General features: G+C 46.6%; 2 protein-coding genes across 7 annotated transcripts in view; one reads left to right on the top strand and one right to left on the bottom strand.

The window, feature by feature from the left end:
• Positions 1-22,155, top strand: part of LOC119842762 (zinc finger protein 239-like) — a 605,953-nt gene that overhangs the window by 335,864 nt on the left and 247,934 nt on the right. The gene's annotated exons all lie outside the window — the stretch shown is intronic.
• LOC122455421 (zinc finger protein 436-like) overlaps positions 1-22,155 on the bottom strand; it is a 258,058-nt gene that overhangs the window by 126,453 nt on the left and 109,450 nt on the right. The window lies entirely within an intron of this gene.

Below are 22,155 nucleotides of genomic sequence, written 5' to 3'. Positions count from 1 at the left end.
CACTGGAGGACCCACACAAGAGAGAGACCGCATATATGCTTGAACTGTGGGAAAAGCTTCAGTAACAGCTCAAACCTCACTAAACCTAGGAGAATCCATATGGGAGAAAGACCATATAAATGCCTGCACTGTAAGAAATATTTCATTCAGAAGTCTACCCTTATTTCACATCAGACAATATACACACACAGCAGAGAAGCCCCATAAATTCTTGGACTGTGGGAAAAGTTTTGCTCACAATTCAGGCCTTATTGTGCATCAGAGAATTCATACAGCTGAGAAATTGTATAAATGCTTAGACCCACACGGAGAAGAGACCCTATAAATGCCTTGAGTGTGGGAAAAGTTTCATTGAGAGCTTACACCTTATTACACATCAGAGAATTGATACTGGAGCTAAGTCGGATAAATGCCTCCACTGTGGGAAGTTTCAATCAGCAATCAAGTTTTATTATACACCAGAGAATCCACAGAGGCTGTAACTTTCATAAATGCTTTGATTGTGGGAAAAGCTTCAGTAAGAGAGGGTGACACAGAGGAGAGGGGACCGTGTTTGTTTTCAGAGTGATTATCCATTTACAAATCTAACCCCATTACTGCCGCTGGGACAAGTCAGGGGGTCCCATTTAATTCCATAAAGATGGATCAGGAATATGTGTGCTCCATCAGAGACCCGCAGAGTCTATAAAGACTTAAGGTAGTATGTCTACACTGTAAATAAAGACCCATGACAACGAATCTCAGAGCCCAGGTGAATTGACTTGGCTTTGGGGATAAAAATATCAATTTCAATGTTTGGGTTCTGGAGGGTGTGACTTGGAAATGCATGGGGTGTTGGTCACTTTGACTGGGGGTGTGTGGAAGGCTCGGTCCTGTTGGTAGTGTAAGGGATGTGGGTGGGTGTGACATGGGGGTATATGGAGGGCTGCATCCTGGTGGGTGGTAGTAGGGTGTGTGTGGTGGATGTCTATTGGTAGCGGTAGTGTGATTCAGTGGCTTGGGGCATATTTTGGGGTCCATGAGGAGTGTTTTGCAGTATGGGGGTAGGCTGGCTTGTCATCTCTGCCGGTGCCCTATTCTCCCCTGGGCGGGGGCAGGATGTCCTCATCAGCAGGGGCTTGGCTCGGTGCTCCTCCCACATGCGGCATGCGCAGTGGTCCAGGCCCTGAAGGGGCTTGGCTTCCTGGGATTCTCTAACTGCACTGAGCCATTTAAACAAGTTGCAGATGTCGGTGGCTCTCTGGCCACTGCTGGGGACCGAAGTGGACAGCCGCACCGGGCATGGATCTTGATGCCCCCATCCCCTGCTCTCACCTAGGCAAGAACATGCAAAGCAGAGGAGGTGCTCTTGAAAGCACCAAGAGGAGGGGCCCCAGGCACTAAATGTTTAAGAAATTACAGTAAAACCTGCCAAGAGCGACCACTCGTGGAAGCTGGCAAAACTGGTCACTTTTCAAAAGGTGCTCTCTCTTCAAAGATACAAAGATATTGCCACTCTTACTTCTGCGTTGCTGGTGACTGGTCACCCAGGTCTCAAGGGAGTAAGAAAATGTGGTTGCTGGTTGCAGATAACACGTGGTGGCTCTTCAGAGTGAAATTATAGAGCGAAAAATTCTGTGGCCTCTGCAGGTAGTTGCTTGTGACAGGTGGTCTCTCTTCAGAGGTGGTCACTAAGGCAGTTTTACTGAATTTGCATTTAATCTTCATTTGTGTTTTTTTGTGATTTTCTATGAATTGGCAGTTTCTTAAAGTAACAAAAGCAAGTTGGCTCGTAACGAAACAAAGACTGGCTCATGTGGGTGCCCAAGAGTCACAGGAAGAGTGACCCGCCCCTTGCCCCAAAAAACAGCTTTACAAATGTTTTGAATTTTTCAATGGTATTTATTTGATTGGGTTTTCACTGGAATGGAATGGAAATACTAGTTTGATGGGCTAGGGAAAGTGCTGTACTTAGTGTTGGTCCATTTATTTTTCTTTAAATGGGAGTGTGTATGTGCTGTTGTTTCATTTTGTTTGCGTGTGCAATTGGCGAATTTTAAAACATAATATAGTACATTCTACAAATTAAAGTAATTACCTTATAGTATTATTTAACCAGTATTTTTTTCTAGAGGTTTGGATTTGTATATTGTTATTATTGTTAATATTAATAGCATTATTAGTTTATTAATTTATTGGCTTAGGGTTTTTTCCTATTGTGTTTCTGTGAATAAATGTTGCAACAGTGAGCTGCCATTGATAAAATTTAAAATCGATCTTTCTGTATAGATTTTTATTCTCCTTTTGAGGATAACAAAGATAAAACACACATTTAAGTGCATAAAGTTAAAACTATAAATATGTGCACTCATAAGATATATAGAGCAGCCCCCCACAATTTTCTGTCTAGCTCACCTCAGTGCCCGCCCCGTCCCCGGGAAGAGTCTGGAGGCTGAGGGGGCACCTAATAACAGTCTTTCAATATTGTTGCTCGTGCCCATCAAAGGCAGGCGAAGAGGTAATCAGATTAGCGAGGGAGATTTAGGTTAGATATTAGAAAACACCATTTTAACTCTAGGGTTCGTTAAGCATTGGAACAGGTTACCTAGGGAGGCTGTGGAGTCCCTGTCATTAGAGGTTTTGAGAACACTTACGTCAGACCCCTGTTAGGGATGGTCTAGGTTGTACTTCGCCCTGTCTCAGCAAAGGGGTATGGACTATGTGACCGCTTGAGGAGTCTTCCAGGCCTACATTTTTAGGATTCTATGTAAATCAGGAATTCTTCAGCTGTGCTCTGTAGACAAGTGACTGGGCACATGGTGCCAACTCTCCTCTTTATTTCTAGATCCATTGATTTGTACTAACAGATGGTGAAAGTGGTGTGAAATATGTTATTTAGATGTCTTCTACAGCCAGGCAATTGTTGTAGTCACCACAGGGGTGTTACTGGGAAGGAACCTGCTCCAAAAGACTGTCTCAAGAGGGTTGTCTACACTAGGAGGTATGTTGTCTCTTATTCTAAAATTCTCATGTAGACAAGTCACGTGGTCATTTCACTTCAGTGTAACTGGGTCAGAGGAATTCTATGGGATGAGGTTTGAGCAGGGAGGGATTATGGTCACCCTCATCATAAAATCATAGAATCATAGAAGATTAGGATTGGAAAATGTTGAATAAAGATGTTGAACAAAATCTGCCCCAGGACCGACTCCTGGGGCACTCCGCTTGATACTGGCTGCCAACTGAACATGGAGCCATTGATCACAACCTGTTGAGCCCGACAATCTAGCCAGCTTTCTATCCACGTTATAGTCCATTCATCCAATCCATATTTCTTTAACTTGCTGGCAAAAATACTGTAGGAAACTGTATCGAAAGCTTTGCCAAAATCAAGGTATATCACATCCACTGCTTTCCCCATATCCACAGAGCCAGTTATCTCATCATAGAAGGCAATCAGGTTGGTCAGGCATGACTTGCCCTTGGTGAATCCATGTTGACTGTTCCTGTCCAGCAAAGTTAAGGGGAAACTACTCCTTGCCTCAGCTCCACAAGCTTGCACAGTGAGATCACTCTCTCATGTTCACTGTCACATTATAAAAATCCCACCCTTTCTTGTAGTGTGGACACAGTCTAAACAATGAGCTATAAAGGGAAAAAATCTTGAGCACCGTCGGCCCTGCACAAATTCGTTTTAGCTGCTGCTCTGATTGTAATCCTAGGTTTTTGCCTTTAAATTATCTGCTTTTTAAATGTTATTTGTATTACTCTCACTCAGGGGTGAAAATAAGCCTGTCAGGCGTATCGGTAAAAAGTGGCCGCTGGTACCCGCCCTTACACAGCTGACTTTAAAGTGCTTCCGTGGCAAAGGACCACTCTTAAAGCGCTACCGCAGCAGCACTTTAATGTCATTGCCCCTTTTGCCCCTCCCGGCTGCCGACGGTGGGGGGCAAAAGGAACAGCTGCCCCGGGGGCAGCAATTTAACAGGGCCCAGGACTCCAGCCAAGGCTGCTACCGTGGCAGCAGCCGGAGCCCCGGGCCCTTTAAATCGCCACTCGAGCCCCGGGCAGTGTATGCCAGGGAATGTGGAAGGGATGGCTGGAGGATTCTGATCCCCCCAGTGCCGCCCGTTCTGCTTGAGGCTCCGCCCTTTCCGGGGTCCGAATCCAGCCCCCATACCGGTAAGTCTTCGGCATTACTTTTACCCCTGCTCTCAGCACTTCATCTTTTACTTTGGGTAATATTGTGAGATTCTGTCATTGTGCATTATTGTGCATATTTTGAATAGCGAATACTAATGGAAAATATTATGTTGCTTGTAGTTTCAGCAGTAATTCTACTTTCGCAGTTCATGTTGGCATTACAACAGGCATTTTTAATTCTAATTATTTGTTCCTTTTTTATTTTTTTATATACACTAGTTCTTTCTTTGGGTTCATATGACATTGAGGATGACAGATCACCTGTGTTGGTGTCAAAACTTTGTCAGTTTCCTTTAATCCACCAATGCATAGTGTGTTTGGCCTGCAGAGAGCAAACTCCGGGTTGGATCACAGAAACCCCCTTGGAGTTGCCAACTGATGTGCCAACACTACTTCTCCCCCTGCTTTCCCTGCCAGCTTGGGACACCAGAACCCTGTCTTGTTGAGCCAGACATGCCAGTCTGCTCCAACCACATGCCCCAAAGCTGCAGACTTACTGAAAGCAGCTTCAGAAGTGTGCCTGTCTTTAACACTCAGATGCCCAATTCCCAATGGCATATAAACCGCAAATAAATCCGTTTTACCCTGCTTGTTCACCCTCTATAACACTGATAGAGAGATATGCACAGCTGTTTGCCCCCCGACCCCCAGGTATTAATACATACTCTGGGTTAATTAATAAGTAAAAAGTGATGTTATTAAATACAGAAAGTAGGATTTAAGTGGTTCTAAGTAGTAACAGACAGAACAAAGTGAATTACCAAGCAAAATAAAATAGAACCCGCAAGTCTATGTCTAAGAAAACTGAATACAGTTAAAACCTCACCCTTAGAGGAATTCCAGTAATTCCTTCCTTTTACAGACTAGTCTCCTTCTAGTCTCGGTCCAGCAATCACTCACACCCCCTGTAGTTACTGTCCTTTGTTCCAGTTTCTTTCAGGTATCCTTGGAGGTGGAGAGGCTATCTCTTGAACCAGATGAAGACAAAATGAAGGGGTCTCCCAGGGGTTTAAATAGACTTTCTCCTGTGGGTAGACACCCCTCCCTCCCCCTGTATAAAATCCAGCTATAAAAATGGAATTTGGGAGTCACATGGGCAAGTCACATGTCCATGTATGACTGAGTTTCTTACCGGCCAAACCACATTCCTGGGAAAGCTCAGATGTGGATTGGCGTCTTCAAGATCCATTGTCTGTTAAGTGCTTCTTGATTGGGCATTTAACTTGCACATTCCTTTCTCAAGTAACTGACCAAATGCTTACTAAGGCTACTTAGAAATCAAGCAAGTACACAACCAATATTCATAACTTCGAATACAAAAATGATACCTGCATACAAATAGGCTTAATAGATTCAGTAGATCATAGTCCAGTTATATCATATATACCTTCATAAGCATATTTCCATAAAGTCTTATGAAGTGCACCGTCATAGGAGGATCCACAGATCCCCTGCCTGTGCGGCTCTTACCATGTCCAGGCTGAGGTTCCAAGCCCCACCCCTGTAGCCGAAGCTGGGTCAGGGAGAGCCGCACAGGCATCTATGGTGAGCCGGCAAGGGCCCTCCACATGCCCTGGGATGGGTGGGAAGCCTGGGAATCAGGAACATGGGCTGGGGGGGCTGCTCTCATTCCCCCCTCCACCCGCATCCTGGGAAGGTGGAGGGTCTGCGCGGATCCCGCAACTGCCTGGGACCATGCTGGCCTGGCCACGGGGTGAGGTCTCGAGTGGAAGAGGAGGGAAAGGGGGCACAGTCCACCCCAGCAAAAAGTGGATGGGCCAGACCCACTTTGAGCAGGGGGTTGGACTAGATGACCTTCTGGGGTCCCTTCCAACCCTGATATTCTATGATTCTATGATTCTATGACCTGTCCACTTTCAAAAAGTGGGAGGGCTATGCCCCCGACCTCTGGTTCCAGCACCCCTGGTAAGAAATCTTTCTCATACGCAAATTTCTAATGTACATTTTACTGCACAGCCCCTTGGCTTGATGAACAATCACAGGAATTATTATTATTAGTTATCAACATCACCATCATGAGTTATGAACCCCAAGTGATGAAATAAAAAAAAAATACAACTACTAAACTCATTTTAGATTCTTGTTATTTGCCTTTTTGTTTCTGAGCCTTTAGGGTGCACTAGCTCCATATTTTTACTGTTATCTCTCCCAAAGAATACATGCATCTAAAACAGTAGTACATTCTTATAATATTCAATAACGTTTTGGACTTTCAGGGACATGTGACCCCCCCTCCCTTTGTAACTAAAATCTATTACAAATCCTTAAGTAATCCCCCATCCTGCAAAACACTGAAGTACACATTTTACTCTTCTAAGACTTCATTTGTTGCATACATAAATGTAGATTTTTTTATGAATTGTTTATACTTTGCATTGCATATATATCCTTGTGTCGACATGCTCATGCATAAGTAATGGCCTTAGTTTTGACAACTGCAGTCCGGGTAGTCATAGAATATTGCAGGAATCCTTCCCCAAAATATTAGGCCTTTGACCAGTCTTGAACATTTTTAAAGTTTTGTATACTCCAGGTGTAACACGCATTTGATGTTTTTGAAGCCCAAAGAGAGAGGAAAGCAGTGGATCACTCACCTTAACATTTCTGAGCATTGTCCTGGGTAGAAAAGCCTTTACAGTATTTCACAGGTATCAATTTTTGCCTGAAAAAATATCCTTTAACCTTTAATAAGGTTAAAATTGAAAGTGACCTGGCTCCTTCTCTCTGCCCTGCGCTCGTCAGAACATCTCTCATGAGCGGGAGAATGAAGGCCAGATAGCGTCAGAGTAGGTGTGTGCTGCACATCCACCCGAAAACCGCAGCCCCTCCTTTTAAATGTGAAACCCAACTGGCATTGCTTGCTATGAGAAAGGAGGGTGCTGCAGTTTGAAACCATTCTCACATGTTATGAAGGTGTAAGAAGCCAACCCCACGTATCCTTTGGCTTACCATGGCTGCCTGGAAACCAAATTCTGTTGCCCAGACATGTGTGATGTGACACCATACTGGCAGGTGCTCAATATAAAAGGCAAAATGCAACCTTGTACCTAAAACACATGTGCTGTCTGCTGTGAATTGCTTGATTCATTATGAAAAAGTCTCCCCTTTGTTCTTAGAAATGTATCATCTTAAATTTTACTCTCCCTTTTTATCCCCATGCAGATGCAAATGTTTTTATGCTCCCCGTATCATCTCCGTCCCTGAGGTTATCATAGATTAGAAGCGAAAAAAACGCACTCGTGATGACTTGTTTTACGACCTCGTGCAGTCCTCCTGCACTGATAGGGCACAGCTGAATGCATGTAGGCATTTGGTGGCAGAGGCCAGGAAAACATACAGTGAGCGTGATCAGAACATGCAGGAGGAGATGCTGAGGCTAATGGGGGAGCAAACAGACATGTTCAGGCATCTGGTGGAGCTGCAGGAAAGGCAACAAAAGCATAGTTGTCTCTGTATAACTGCCTGCCCTCCTTGCCAGGTTCCATATCCTTCTCACCCAGACACCCAAGAATGCAGGGTAGGGAGGCTCCAGGCACCCAGCCACTCCACTCCACAGGATGGCCCAAGCAACAGAAGGCTGTCATTCAAACAGCTTTGATTTGTAGTGTGACTACAATAAGCAATGTGGCCTTGTCCTTCCCTCCTCCCCTACCTCACCCAGGCTACCTTGTCAGTGATTTCACTTTTTTTTTAATAAATAAAGAATGCATGGATTCAAAACAATAGGGACTTTATTTCCTTTGCCAGCTGTGATCGAAGTGGGAAGAGGGACTGGCTTCCAGGGAAGTAAATTCAACAAAGGGGGTGGTTTTGCATCAGGGAGAAACACACACAACAGTCACACCGTAGCCTGGCCAGTCATGAAACTGGCTTTCAAAGCCTCTCTGATGCACAGCGCGCCTAACTGTGCTCTTCTAATTGCCCTGGTGTCTGGCTGCTCAAAAGCGGCCGCCAGGCAATTTGCCTCAACCTTCCACCCCGCCATAAATGGCTCCCCCTTACTCTCACAGATATTATGAATCACACAGCAAGCAGCAATAACAATGGGAATATTCGTAAAAAGAAAAGAAGTACTTGTGGCAGCTTAGAGACTAACAAATTTATTTGAGCATAAATTTATTTGGAAATATTGCTTTCGCTGAGGTCTAACCTACTCAGCAAACACTGCCAGTGCCCTTTTGCATCCGATGAAGTGAGCTGTAGCTCACGAAAGCTTATGCTCTAATAAATTTGTTAGTCTCTAAGGTGCCACAAGTACTCCTTTTCTTTTTGCGAATACAGACTAACATGGCTACTACTCTGAAAAGTGCCCTTTTAAACATCCAAAAACACATTCTACCCCCATTCTGCACTTCCTCAGCCTATAGTTGAACTGCTCCTTACTGCTGTCCAGGCTGCCTGTGTACGGCTTCATGACTCATGGGAGCAAGGGGTAGGCTGAGTCCCCAAAGATAACTATTGGCGTTTCAACATCCCCAATGGTAATTTTCTGGTCTGGAAGAAAGTCCCTTCTTGCAGCTTTTTGAACAGCCCAGAATTCCGAAAGATGCGAGTGCCTTCTACCCATCAGAGTTGGCAGCAACAAGGGCCGGATTCGGTATCTAGGGGTTCCGTTCCAATAACACAATGCAAAACCGGCTCGAGCCGCCACCCAGTGACCTGGGACAAATATATAACACCCCTGCTGGGCGCCTCCAAGAGGCAATATTTCCCCTCTTGCAAGCACAGCGTCTGAGTGTAGCAAAAAGCCTTTTAATAACAGAGAGAAACAATGTGGCATTATGTTGGGGGAACACCACCAACAGGATTCATAACACAACCCATGAGCAAAAAACCCACCCCAAGCAAGTTGAGGTGTGTCCTTTCCCTTGATTCTTGAGTCGGGAAGGAATTTTCCTCCAGGGCAGATTGGAGAGGCCCTGGAGGTTTTTCGCCTTCCTCTGTAGCATGGGGCATGGTTGACTTGAGGTAGGCTTCTCTGCTCCTTGAAGTCTTTAAACCATGATTTAAGGACTTCAATAGCTTAGACATGGGTGAGGTTTTTCATAGGAGTGGGTGGGTGAGATTCTGTGGCCTGCACTGTGCAGGAGGTCAGACTAGATGATCAGAATGGTCCCTTCTGACCTTAGTATCTATGAATCTATGAGTCCAGCAACCCAAAATCACTCAAAGTCCCAAAAGTCCAACAACCCAAAAGTCTCTGTCCCTGATCAGGGCAGCCCCAGAGTTTGAAAGTTTATCTGCAGAGTTTTACCTCCCAACCTGGGTGGAGATGGGGGGGGGGTTAAGAGGTACCTTATGTGGTCCAAAGCTGATTGCCCCACCTCTCCATGGGGCTCCACTCTGCCAGCTGCCCCCATGAGCTGCTCCAGGCATCCGACAAACTGCTCTGCTCCACTCCGCCAGCCATCCCACAAACTGCTCCGCAATATATATTTTCAGGCTCCCCCACTACTTAACCCAACACTCAGTGATTTCAGCTCTTAAGTAAGTTCAGCTCTTTTGTGATTCAGCTTGTAGTTTGGGGAGTCTCAATGCTAGTACACTATTAGCCCAAACTGAATTCAGCTCAGCAGCCTGTAACTAGACTCCTAATAGAATCAAAATTAGCTCTGATATTCTACAGTAGAGAGAGAAGGAAGTGCAATTAGAATATAAGACCCTCACTAGAGGACCCAAACACTAATACTATCCCTAGCCTCTCTCCATTCACTGGCTTTTGGAACCCATGACCTTTGCTTAGTGACTGCTGCTTAGTTGATGGTGAGTCCCTCCATCATAACAAAAGGCCAAGTACAGTTCCACTGTCCTTGATTCACATAATCAGGATAATAACAGTTTATTCCTGCCCCAATAACATAGAAACTGGGGCTCCTACAGCAGCCAAAGTGACCATCTAGGCAGGGTGGGTGCGCCTATGCAAATGAGATCAGCCCCTGAAGTTCTTTTCCACAACTCACCATGACTCGCCACCAGATGTCAGGGTAGAGCTGCCATCCTGACTCTGCTTACATGAGCATCATGCCCCTTTCCTGACCATCCCACACTGATGTCAGTGAAATGTACCTTGTGATCCACTAGTGCTTGCAGCACCATTGAGAAGTACCCTTTGCGGTTTATGTACTGTTTGGCAAGGTGGTCCGGTGCCAAGATAGGAATATGCATTCCGTCTATTGCCCCACCACAGTAAGGGAACCCCACTGCAGCAAAGCCATCCAGTATGACCTGCACATTTCCCAGAGTCACTACCCTTGTTACCCTGGTTATTGGCTTGGATCACAGCAGCCCCCACAGTAGACTTGCCCGCTCCAAATTGATTCCCGACTGACCGGTAGCAGTCAGGCATTGCAGCTTCCACAGGGCTATCGCCACTCGCGTCTCAGCTGTCAGGGCCTCTTTCATCTTGGTATTCCTGCGCTTCAGGGTGGGGGAAAGCAACTCACAAAGTTCAAGGAACGAGGCCTTACGCATGTGAAAGTTTCTCAGCCACTGAATCATCCCATTCCTGCAACACTATGTGGTCCCACCAGTATGTGCTTGTTTGCCAGGCCCAGAATCAGCGTTCCACTGTAGTAACCAGCCCCACTGCCACCATGATTTTCCAATTGCCACAGCCCATGCTTTCAGGAATGTCTGTGTCCATGTCCTCCTCACAATCGTCCTCTCTGGCATCTCTTAGCTAGGCATCTCTTAGCTAGGTTCTGTACATACTGCAGGATAATGCGTGAGGTGTTTACAATGCTCACAACAGCAGCGGTGAGCTGAGCAGGCTCCATGCTTGCCATGCTATGGCGTGTGCAAGGGTAGCCCAGGAAAAAAGGCATGAAACGATTGTCTGCCATTGCTTTCACAGAGGGTGGGAGGGAAGGGGGGAGACTGATGACATGTACCAAAAACCACCTGCACCAATGTTTTTTCCCCATCAGGCATTGGGAGCTTAACCCAGAATTCCAATGGGCAGCAGAGGCTGCGGGACCTGTGGGATTCCTACTCACAGTGCACAGCTCCGTGAGTTGATGCTAGCCACGATATTGAGGATGCACTCTGCTGACTTAATGCGCTTAGTGGGGACATACACAATTGACTGTATAAAATCGATTTCTAAAGATCGACTTCTGTAAAATCGACCTAATTTCATAGTGTAGACATACTTCCTGCCAAACCCTTTAGGTGCCTAAACTCACTCAGCACCTGCATTTTGAAGGTGAAATTCCCCAGGACAGAAGCCTTAGGTCACGTCTACACTGGCAAAGTTACAGCGCTGGCAGTTACAGCACTGCTCAGAGAGCGCAGAAGGAAAACTGCTATTGTGTGTTCACACTTGCGGCACTTGCAGCATTTTTTGGAGCAGTGCACTCTGGGCACCTATCCCACAGAGCACCTCTTTCTCTTTTGCCACTAAGACTTGTGGGAAGCCGGAGGGGGTCGCAGGGCATCCTGGGTCCAGTCCCAATGCCCTGTGATGCATTGCTTCGCATCCCAGCATTCCCTATGCTTCCATCCGCCTTTGGCGCCATCTTTCAACTATTTGTGTACTGCACACCCTGCCTTTTTCAGGCTGCAGGAATGGATCCCGAACTGCTGACCAGTATGCTGCTCACTCTGACCAACACGTCACGAGTGGCAGTGGAGTTATTTCTTAAACTACAAAGTCAAGAGGAATATGACATTGATCTCACCACACATAGTAGGTATGACACGAGATTGCTTGAGGCATTCACAGAGATGCTGACCACAGTGGAATGCCACTTCTGGGCTCGGGAAACAAGCACTGAGTGTAGAATCACATTGTGATGCACGTCTGGGATGACAAGCAGTGGCTGCAGAACTTTTGGATGAGGAAAGCCACATTCATGGGACTATGTGATGAGCTCGCCCCAGCCCTGTGGAGCAAGGATCCAAGAATGAGAGCTGCCCTGTCATTGGAGAAGTGCATGGCAATTGCACTGTGGAAGCTGGCTACTCCAGACTGCTACCAATCGGTAACCAGTTCGTAGTGGGAAAGTCGATGACTGGAGTTGTGTTGATGGAAGTGTGCAGGGCCATTAATTGCATCCTGGTCTGAAAGACCGTGACTCTGGGAAACATGCATGACATTGTGGATGGCTTTGCAAAAATGGGCTTCCCTCACCGCAAAGGGGCCATAGATGGCACGCATATTCCAATTCTGGCACTAGGCCACCTAGTCACCGAGTACATTAATTGGAAGGGGTATTTTTCAGTGGTTCTCCACGTGCTTGTGGATCACCGTGGGTGTTTCAAGGACATTAACACAGGCTGGTTCAGAAAGGTGCATGACACACTCATCTTTCAGAACATGGGCCTGTTCAAGAAGCTGCAAGCAGGGACTTTCTGCCTGGACCAGAAGATCACCATTGGGGAAGTCGAAATGCCCATTGTGATCATGGGAGACCCTGCCTATCCCTTATGAAGCCATACAGGGGGCAACTTGACACCAGCAAGGAGCGGTTCAACAACAGGCTGAACAAGTGCAGAATGACTGTTGAGTGTGCACTTGGCCATTTAAAAGCCCGCTGGCGATGCCTGTACGGGAAGCTGGACATGGCCAATGATGGTATTCCTATGCTTATAGCCGCGTGCCGTATGCTCCATAATATTTGTGAAGGGAAGCATGAAAGTTTCTCAGGGCTGGACCACAGAGGCTTAGTGCCTGGAGGCTGAATTTGAACAGCCAGGGACCAGGGCTATTAGAGGAGCACAGCACGGGGCCATAAGGATCAGGGATGCCTTAAGGCAGCAATTTGAAGCTGAAAGCCACTATTTGCCACTAAGCTTGGGATTGCAGTGCTTGTAGTCCTAGGAGGTGACTGGTGCCCATGATGCAATAAGGGGGTTTAACATAATTGCATGTTGCTTTGCAGTGCTCTTTTTGCTTTCACTTAATAGACTAAAGATTACTTTCCAACTAACACAATTATTTTATTAAAAGACAACTGGAGGAGAGAGTCAAACAACAAAAATACAGCAGCAGGTGAAAGGAAGGTCTCTAGAGGAGGAGGGATCCTGGGACGGCTACATATTTGTGTATATCCAGGGATCATACCCAACCTTCTCCTTTGGAGTACAATGCAGTGGGTGCTGTACTTCAGCAAGACCAAACTGCAGAGGGATGGGTGTTGAGTGCAGTGGGTAGTGGGAGTCCACACTGCTGGACTGTGAGGAGGGAAGAGTGGAATGCTGCAGATATAGAGTGGTGCCAGGAGGTTGATAACAGTGTGTTGGCAGTGTGTGTGTAGGGGGGTGAGGTCCATGGGAAAGAGTTTTGTGACAGTGGCTGCACGGGAGGGTGGGTGCGGAGCTGCTCATTTTGAAGAGCTAGTATCGCCTGGAGCATGTCCATAACGTTTAAGAGCCACTCTGTGGCTTCTTTCTGGTGTGCCGCATTCTCCTTTCAGTCCCTCTTCTCACTGTCCCACCACTCCTTCAGTTCCTGTTTCTCAGTGGCAGAGTGCATCATAACCACACCAAGAAAGTCCTCCTTAGTTCTTCATGGCCGTTTTCTTATTCTGTGCAGCTATTCTGCCACTGATAAGGGAGGCTGGCCTCCCAAGGTCATTCCTATGAAGTTTAAATGCAACATTTTACAGAAGCATTGTTTGCAACACAGAGAACGCTGATTAAAACACAGCCAATATTCATACACTTCTCACTAACTGGCTGAGCACAGGCAAGCACACATGTCAAGCCCACTCTGAACTCTAGGGCACAGAGGTGGGGACCTGCATGAAAAACCTCCTAAGCTTATTTTTACCAGCTTAGGTTAAAACTTCCCCAAAGTACAAATTATTTTACTTTTTGCCCTTGGACTTTATTGCTGCCACCACCAAGCGCCTAACAGGGAAAGAACCCACTTGGAAATGTCTTTCCCCCCCAAAATCCTCCCAAATCCTACACCCCCTTTCCTGGGGAAGGTTTGATAAAAATCCTCACCAATTTGCATAGGTGAACACTGACCCAAACCCTTGGATCTTAAGAACAATGAAAAAGCAATCAGGTTCTTAAAAGAAGAATTTGAATTGAAGAAAAAGTAAAAGAATCACCTCTGTAAAATCAGGATGGTAAATACCTTACAGGGTAATCAGATTCAAAACATAGAGAATTCCTCTAGGCAAAACCTTAAGTTACAAAAAAAAGACACAAAAACAGGAATATACATTCCATTCAGCACAACTTATTTTATCAGCCATTTAAACAAAACAGAATCTCACGCATATCTAACTAGATTGCTTATTAGCCCTTTACAGAAGTTCTGACCTGCATTCCTGCTCTGGTCCCAGCAAAGAAAAAAAAACACACAGACAGAGAGAACCCTTTGTTTCTGCCCCCCACCCCAGCTTTGAAAGTATCTTGTCTCTTCATTGATCATTTTGGTCAGGTGCCAGCGAGGTTATCTTTAGCTTCTTAGCCCTTTACAGGTGAAAGGGTATTTTCTTCTAGCCAGGACGGATTTAAAGGTGGTTAGCCTTCCCTTTATATTTATGACTCGCCTCCCAAATCACAGATAGGGTGAAACGCTGGCTGTGATTTCTTCCTGGAACAAAACAGGTGGAGGGAGGCGTGAGAAACAACCCTAGTCACAGTTGGAGCAGATACCAGAAGGGACACCCTCAGACCACACCCTACTACCGAGGGCAGCCCAAGGCCCCAGCTACACACCAAGGAATACTCCAGACACCTTATCGTCCTGCCACACCATTCTCCAGCAACCCACCTTGCCTCAGTGATCCGTCAGCTGGACGATGTTTTAAATGTAATGAGCCCGGGCATGTGAAGGCCAACTACCCCAAGAACCCCAACAGATTACAGTTCATTGCACCGGAATCACACCAGAGGTTCTCAGGCCCAGATACCTCCCAGATGCCCTTGGAGCGGAGGAAAACTGTGAATGTGGGCGGGAAGGTCACCACGTGGAGGGACACTGGAGCGCAAGTGTCAGCTATCCTTGCTTCCTTAGTGGACCCCAATTTAATCGACGCAGAGATCCAAGTGACAATTCAATCCTTCAATTCAATGTTTTGTTTTTGTTTTATTTCCTCCTTGGACATATTCAGGAATTGCTCCTGAGCCATCAAATAACACATTCCTTCAAAGCTAGTTACACCCCTTCCTTTGACCCATTTATCTAACAGATCCTTTATCTGGTTTAGATAAGCCACATTACTTCCTCCAGGCCCTCTCTTAAGGGTTTGAAATTTTACTCTGTATGTTTCAGGTGTAATCTGAAATTGCTTTAAAACCAAATCCTTGAACTTATTATAGTCAGAAGCTTCATCAATAGGCATCTTATTGAATATGTCCACAGCTCTTCCAATCAATTTTGCGACCAATGTGGTCATCTTGTGAGCTTCAGGAATTTTATGGAGTGTGCACAGTCTCTCAAAGGTGAGAAAATATTCAGCAATATCACTGGATTCATTATACTGTGGACATAGTCGCTCCCATTTGTGGATTGTTGGGGAAGGATTGTTAGGGTTATCCAGTAGATTGCATTCAGCCCTTACCTTCTCCATCTCCAGTGCATGCTTCCTCTCTTTTTCCTTCTCCTCCAGTTCTTTTTCCCTTGCCTCCATATCTCTCCTCTGGGCAGCCTCTAGGACTTTTTCTGCCTCTTTCACTGCCTCCAGTCTGGTTAACTCCAATTTGTGTTGTGCCTTGGTTTCTGTCTTGTTAGCCTCTCTGTTTTTAACTAACTTTACACCCGAGAATTAGAAATAAAACAAACAAAAACTTGTCTTGTCAATATATATATGTATATATATATATATATATAGGTTGTGCTGTAACCAGATTCCTATGTTCTTTGATAGTGATTGTCAGCCTACAGAAAAATCCTTCAAAAAAACCCTAACACCTTTCTCTCCAGGCAAATAGACAGAAAACCCCACTAGTTGCTCTTAGGTAATAAAAAAATCAACTCCAGGTCTGTGAAGATTTGTGAATTTCCCTGCAGGAGGTTAACTACCCTGCCTTTAGGTAGAGAAAACTCCAGCTCACAAAAGACAATTCCCTTTTGTCTCTGCTCTGGCCCCCAGGCAGAGACAAAAAAAACCCTCTAACTGCTTTCAGCTTAAAACCTGCTTTCCAGCAGCCCAAAGGAGAAAAAAAAATGTCCTTTTTTAAAATCTGTGCTTCTGGTTCAAAAAATCTCAAATTGATCTCAAAATGATTTCAAGTTAATCACACCGCTCTGCCACCATGTCAAAGTTCCTTTCCCACTCTGAAATCTAGGGTGCAGATTTGGGGACTTGCATGAAAAACCCCCTAAGCTTATTTTTACCAGCTTAGGTTAAAACTTCCCCAAGGTACAAACTATTTTACCTTTTGCCCTTGGACTTTATTGCTGCCACCACCAAGTGCCTAACAAATATATAACAGGGAAAGAACCCACTTGGAAATGTCTTTCCCCCCAAAATCCTCCCAAACCCTGCACCCCCTTTCCTGGGGAAGGTTTGATAAAAATCCTCATCAATTTGCATAGGTGAACACTGACCCAAATCCTTGGATCTTAAGAACAATGAAAAAGCAATCAGGTTCTTAAAAGAAGAATTTGAATTGAAGAAAAAGTAAAAGAATCACCTCTGTAAAATCAGGATGGTAAATACCTTACAGGGTAATCAGATTCAAAACATAGAGAATCCCTCTAGGCAAAACCTTAAGTTACAAAAAAAAGACACAAAAACAGGAATATACATTCCATTCAGCACAACTTATTTTATCAGCCATTTAAACAAGACACAAATCTCACGCATATCTAACTAGATTGCTTATTAGCCCTTTACAGGAGTTCTGACCTGCATTCCTGCTCTGGTCCCAGCAAAGAAAAAAACACACAGACAGAGAGAACCCTTTGTTCCCCCCCTCCAGCTTTGAAAGTATCTTGTCTCCTCATTGATCATTTTGGTCAGGTGCCAGCGAGGTTATCTTTAGCTTCTTAACCCTTTACAGGTGAAAGGGTATTTTCCTCTAGCCAGGAGGGATTTAAAGGTGATTAGCCTTCCCTTTATATTTATGACAACACATGAGCCACAAGACCCCCATAATGGTGAGTAGCTGCAGGGCCAGGATGAATCACTCTTCCTGGACCCTGCTGTACAGTGGGCACATGACTCTTGGCGGAGAGCCAGCACTGGGGGGGGGGCTTCATCATCATTCCTGTCCCCACACTTTCCACAGAATGTGATCATTATGGAAGATATCTCGCTGCTGAGGGTGAGCAGGGAATAAAGGGAGGGTCTTCTCAAAGCCTGAGGCTTCTACCCTGGCCCCTGTCTGACTCGCCTGTGTGCAGCAATGGTCCCCCCCCCCAACATCATGGCAAAGTGGCATGGGAAAATTACCGTTAATGGGGCAAGAAACAAGGCAGCTCTGCTGAGGAGCCTGCTGCAGTAGATTGCTCTGTATCTCCATGAGAGTTTCCTGGAGATCTCTGAGGGAGATTCCCATGAAGTGATGGAGTTAATCAACAGCCTGTTCCGCCACTCAATATAGGTATGCGGTGGGAGACAAGCCTACTTTCTGTAACCCTCCTGCCCCCAACAAATCACTTCAGAAATTCCGCAAATCAGATCCAGTTACCAGGGGCCTTCTCTCCTGTTTCCGCTTTGCCAAGATCCGACTGCTGTGACTGGCTAGGCTCCTCCAGGGGAGAAAAGAGCTCCTGACTGCATGCATCTCTGGCCTCTGAACCATCCTCTGCCTCTGGGTCCCCATCCCCCTCTTCATCCAAGATTTCCTTCTCCTGGCTCTGTCCACTGTCCACTGGCACATGAACCAATGAAGTATCCATAGGGGCCTTCGCAGTGGAGGTGGGGTCACCACCAAGTATCATGTCCAGCTATTTGTAGAACCGGCAGCTCGTGGGCACAGCACTGGAGTGGTGGTTTACCTCCCGCGCCTTGTGGTAGGCGTTCCGCAGATCCTTCATTTTTACCCCACACTGCAGTGTGTCCTGGTCATGGCCCCTTTCTATCATGCATCATGAAATCTTTCCATAGGTATCATAATTCCTATGGCTGGAGTGCAGCTGGGACTGGACAGCCTCCTCTCCCCAAATGCCAATGAGGTCCAGCAGCTCGGCATTGCTCCAAGTGGGGGATCGTCGGGTGCATGTAGCAGGCATGGCCACCTGGAAAGATGCGCTGAGACCACTGCATGCATCACCAAGCAAACAGGAAGGGGACTTTTAAATTTGCAAAGGAATGTACAAGGTGGGGATGACGGTTGGCCACCTGAGGGCAGGACAGTAGAGTTCAAACCAATGATCAGAGAGGTGAGAACAGGCATTTTGGGACACCTCCGGGAGGCCAATCACAGCACTGTAATTGCCATGATGTCTACACTGGCACCACAGCCCTGTAGCCACAGCCCAGAAAGCTCTACGCCTCTCATCAGGGTGGTTTTTTTTAGATCGCTACAACTGCGCAGTTTCTGCACACTGAGTGGCTTGGCAGTGTGTGAACCTCGGGAGTTACAGTGCAGAAAGCTGCTTTACTGTGCAGAAACTTGCCAGTGTAGATGGGGCCTTAGTTTTTGCTTCAGAGCATGTTCCCTGCTGCTTTACTCTAGGCTGCTGGACGCCTGTCTCCTGCCTAAGTCCCAGAATGACGCACAAACTACGGACAATGGGCGGGCAAATGCTAATCTTGCTTGTGTGGCCCAGTCCTGTAGCCGTGCTCAGAGCCTACCTATTTGATCAGGTCACAATGAAAATCTGGTCAGAGGAGGAGGACCCCACCCTTTGCAACTTTTAGTGTAGGGGTCAGTGCACTCACATCAGAAGTGGGAGACCTTGGCTCAATTACCCCATCAGAGAAGGAGAAAGGCCTTGAAAAGGGATCTCCCTCATCCTAGGGGCTAACCAGTGGCCTAAAAGTTCTAAGACATAGGTGCCAACTCGGTGGGTACTCCACGGCTGGAGCACCCACAGGGAAAAATTGGTGGGTGCAGGCAGCCAAACTCCCCTCCCCACCCCACCTTATCTCTGCCTCCTCCCCTAAGCGTGCCACGTCCCCGCTCCTTTGCCTACCTCCCAGCACTTGTTGCCTCCAAACAGCTATTTGGTGGTGTAGCAAGCTCCGGAAAGAAGGTGGAGTAGTGGGAATGTGGTGTGCTCAGGGGAGGAGGTGGGGAAGAGGCAGGGCAGAGGCGGGAGTTAGAATAGGGGTAGGGAGGGGGCGGAGTTGGGGCAGGGACTTTGGGGAAGGGGTTGGAATGGGGGAGGGAGAGGGAAGGGGCGGGGCAGGGGTGGAGTCGGGGGTGGAGATTTGGGGAAGAAATTGGAATGGGGCAGGGAAGGGGCAGAGTTGGGGCAGGGACTTTGGGGAAGTTGGGGGCAGGGATTTGGGGAAGGAGTTGGAATGGGGGTGGGGCAGGGGTGGGAGGGAGTGGGGCAAGGGTGTAGTTGGGGCTGAGCTGGGGGCAGAGGGGGGGTCAAGCACCCTCTGATTTGAGCAGAAGTCGGTGCCTATGTTCTAAGATGGGCAGCATTCTCTTCTGACCATTTTGTGTGGAATTAGGCTCCGGAGGTGCCTGAGCCACCTGACTCCAGGAGATGGGTTCCTATTTGTAGATCGCAGAGCAGAACTCACATCTACTTGCAGTTGGGAATTCTGTACCAAACTCTGAGCCATATGTTGCTTAGGACACATGCTCTGTTGGCATCTCCCATTGGCTAGCTTAGGCATCTCCCTTCCTAGTAGGCCTCACTGAACACTGACAAATGCATTGTTGGAAACCAGTCTGGCTCACCTGTCTGTTAGTGTTGTTAAAATAGGCATTAGATTTATAGAGATGTGTTCAGCATTTGGACTTTATGAAATGCTTGTCAGTTGCTGCCTGCATTAATCTCACGTATAACACTTGCATCCTATCTTATAGGGTAACATTAAAGTATCTGCTTGGTAACTATAAAAGTGTTTCTTGTGAAACCGGGAAAACCCTACAGTCAGGAGAGAAGCATTGCCCAGTGTGAAATACTAGTGTATCACAGGAGGTGTCATCTCCTGCCCAACACAAGAAGGTCTTCAGACATCATACAAGCTATTGTGGAACATTGTGGGCAAAAGACTCAGTTGGCATAAACAATCAGTTTGAACTCTGGGTGAATGGAATAACAATGCCTGGCCACAAGGAACTTTATCTCTATGCTGCTTGGAGGTGGAGGGAGGGAAGATGTTTTAGGTGCAAAGTGAGAGAGCTGCAGCTGCTCAGCTTGGGCTAGTCCTAAAGGACACACAAAGCTTGCTTATTATAGTAGTATTATCTTTTGAAAGTTATGATTGTAACTCATTCGTGTGTGTACATATGCCTGCTTTAATCTTTTAAATAACTCTCATTTCCTTCTCCAAGCCAATAAATCGTTAGTTAATTTATTATAGGATTGGTTACAAGCCTTGTCTTTGATTTGAGATCTGATGTGCAATTGACCTGGGGTAAATGACTGGTCCTTTGGGACTGGGAGAAACCAGAATATTGTTGTGATTTGGACCATCTATCAAAAAGGAAGGCTTGCGTGGGTGGCAAGACTTATATATCTTCCTACTGTATTTTCCACTGCATGCATCTGATTAAGTGGGCTTTAGCCCGCAAAAGCTTATGCTCAAATAAATTTGTTAGTCTCTAAGGTGCCACAAGTACTCTTTGTTCTTTTTTCTGATACATACTAATACGGCTACCACTCTGAAACCAGTCCCTTAGGGGATTGTCTAATACTCCACGGTAAAGCTGTTATAGTGCTTGAGAAGTTCACACTTGATACTTGGTTGGTGAAATCTAATTGTAGAACACACAACCAGTTTGTGGTTTGTGTCCTGGTTTGTGACAGTCAGTCCTCAGTATTCATGTTCCTGAGCTACTCCTGACAGCCTAATCTACAATGGAAAGAGACTAATGAAGAAATAACACCTTCATTTAGGAGGTTACATACTATAGCCCTGCAGTTTAATTCTATGGAATGCTTTTCCAAATAATAAAAGTACATTTCTTTGTGTCCAAATATAAAATAGAGATTACACAATGGTAGCAATTTGTGACAGAGATGAATTCTTGTGTGTCATAATTTGCTACATCTGGACCAAAGGATGGGGAAAGAGGGCCGCAAACAGCAAATTGTGACAAGTGCACCCCCATTCATCACAATTTGTTACCCCTGGACCAGAGGATGGGGAAAGGTGAGGGCAGCGAATTGTGATGAGACTGCCCCCCAATCCATCATAATTTGCTACCCTTGCCTGAAGATGAGAAAAGGCAAAGGTAGGAAAACAGTGACAGGTGTACCCCATCCATCACAATTTGTTACCCCTGCACCACGAATGGAGAAAGGTAAAAGAACCAAACTATGATAGGCATAACCCAATTCATCACAACTAGCTACGTCTGATCGGAGGATAAAGAAAGGTCTGGACCACAAGCAGGGGTAAGGGATTCTTCCTTAAGTGGTGAGATCAGGAGGCTCTGCTCCTTCTGTGGCCCCTCACATGCCCCTCCTCTTCCCCTGAGACTCTTCCTCTTCATGAAGCGAGGCAGCCTGGGCCCTTCCACCTGCCAGGTGGGGGGCCCAAGAGCAGCCCGCAGCCAATGTCCCCACCCCCCATCCAGGGCAGGTGCAGGATCTGCAGCTCCCCACAACTGCCCATGCAGCTCTTATCCCAACAAGGCAATGGTAAGAACCACCCGGGCAGCTGTTGGGAGCCATGGACCCTTCATCTGCCCTGGGCAGGAGGCCCAGGGGGCAGGGACATTGGCCAGGGGCTGCTCTTGGGCCCCCCCACCCCTGGAAGGTGGATGGTCTGTGGCTCCCCACAGCTGCCTGGGCTCCCTGGGCCTCTCTTACCCAGGCAGAGCCTCCAGCTTCTGGCCTGGACACAGGGCAGGGCCTCAGGGGAAAGACATGTGGCAGGAGAAATCGATGGGTCCATGAAGGAAAGTGGACAG

The sequence above is a fragment of the Dermochelys coriacea genome, chromosome 14 (genome assembly GCF_009764565.3).
Source record: "Dermochelys coriacea isolate rDerCor1 chromosome 14, rDerCor1.pri.v4, whole genome shotgun sequence".
Lineage (NCBI taxonomy): Eukaryota > Metazoa > Chordata > Testudines > Dermochelyidae > Dermochelys > Dermochelys coriacea.
This window is presented reverse-complemented; position numbering and strand designations above follow the sequence as displayed.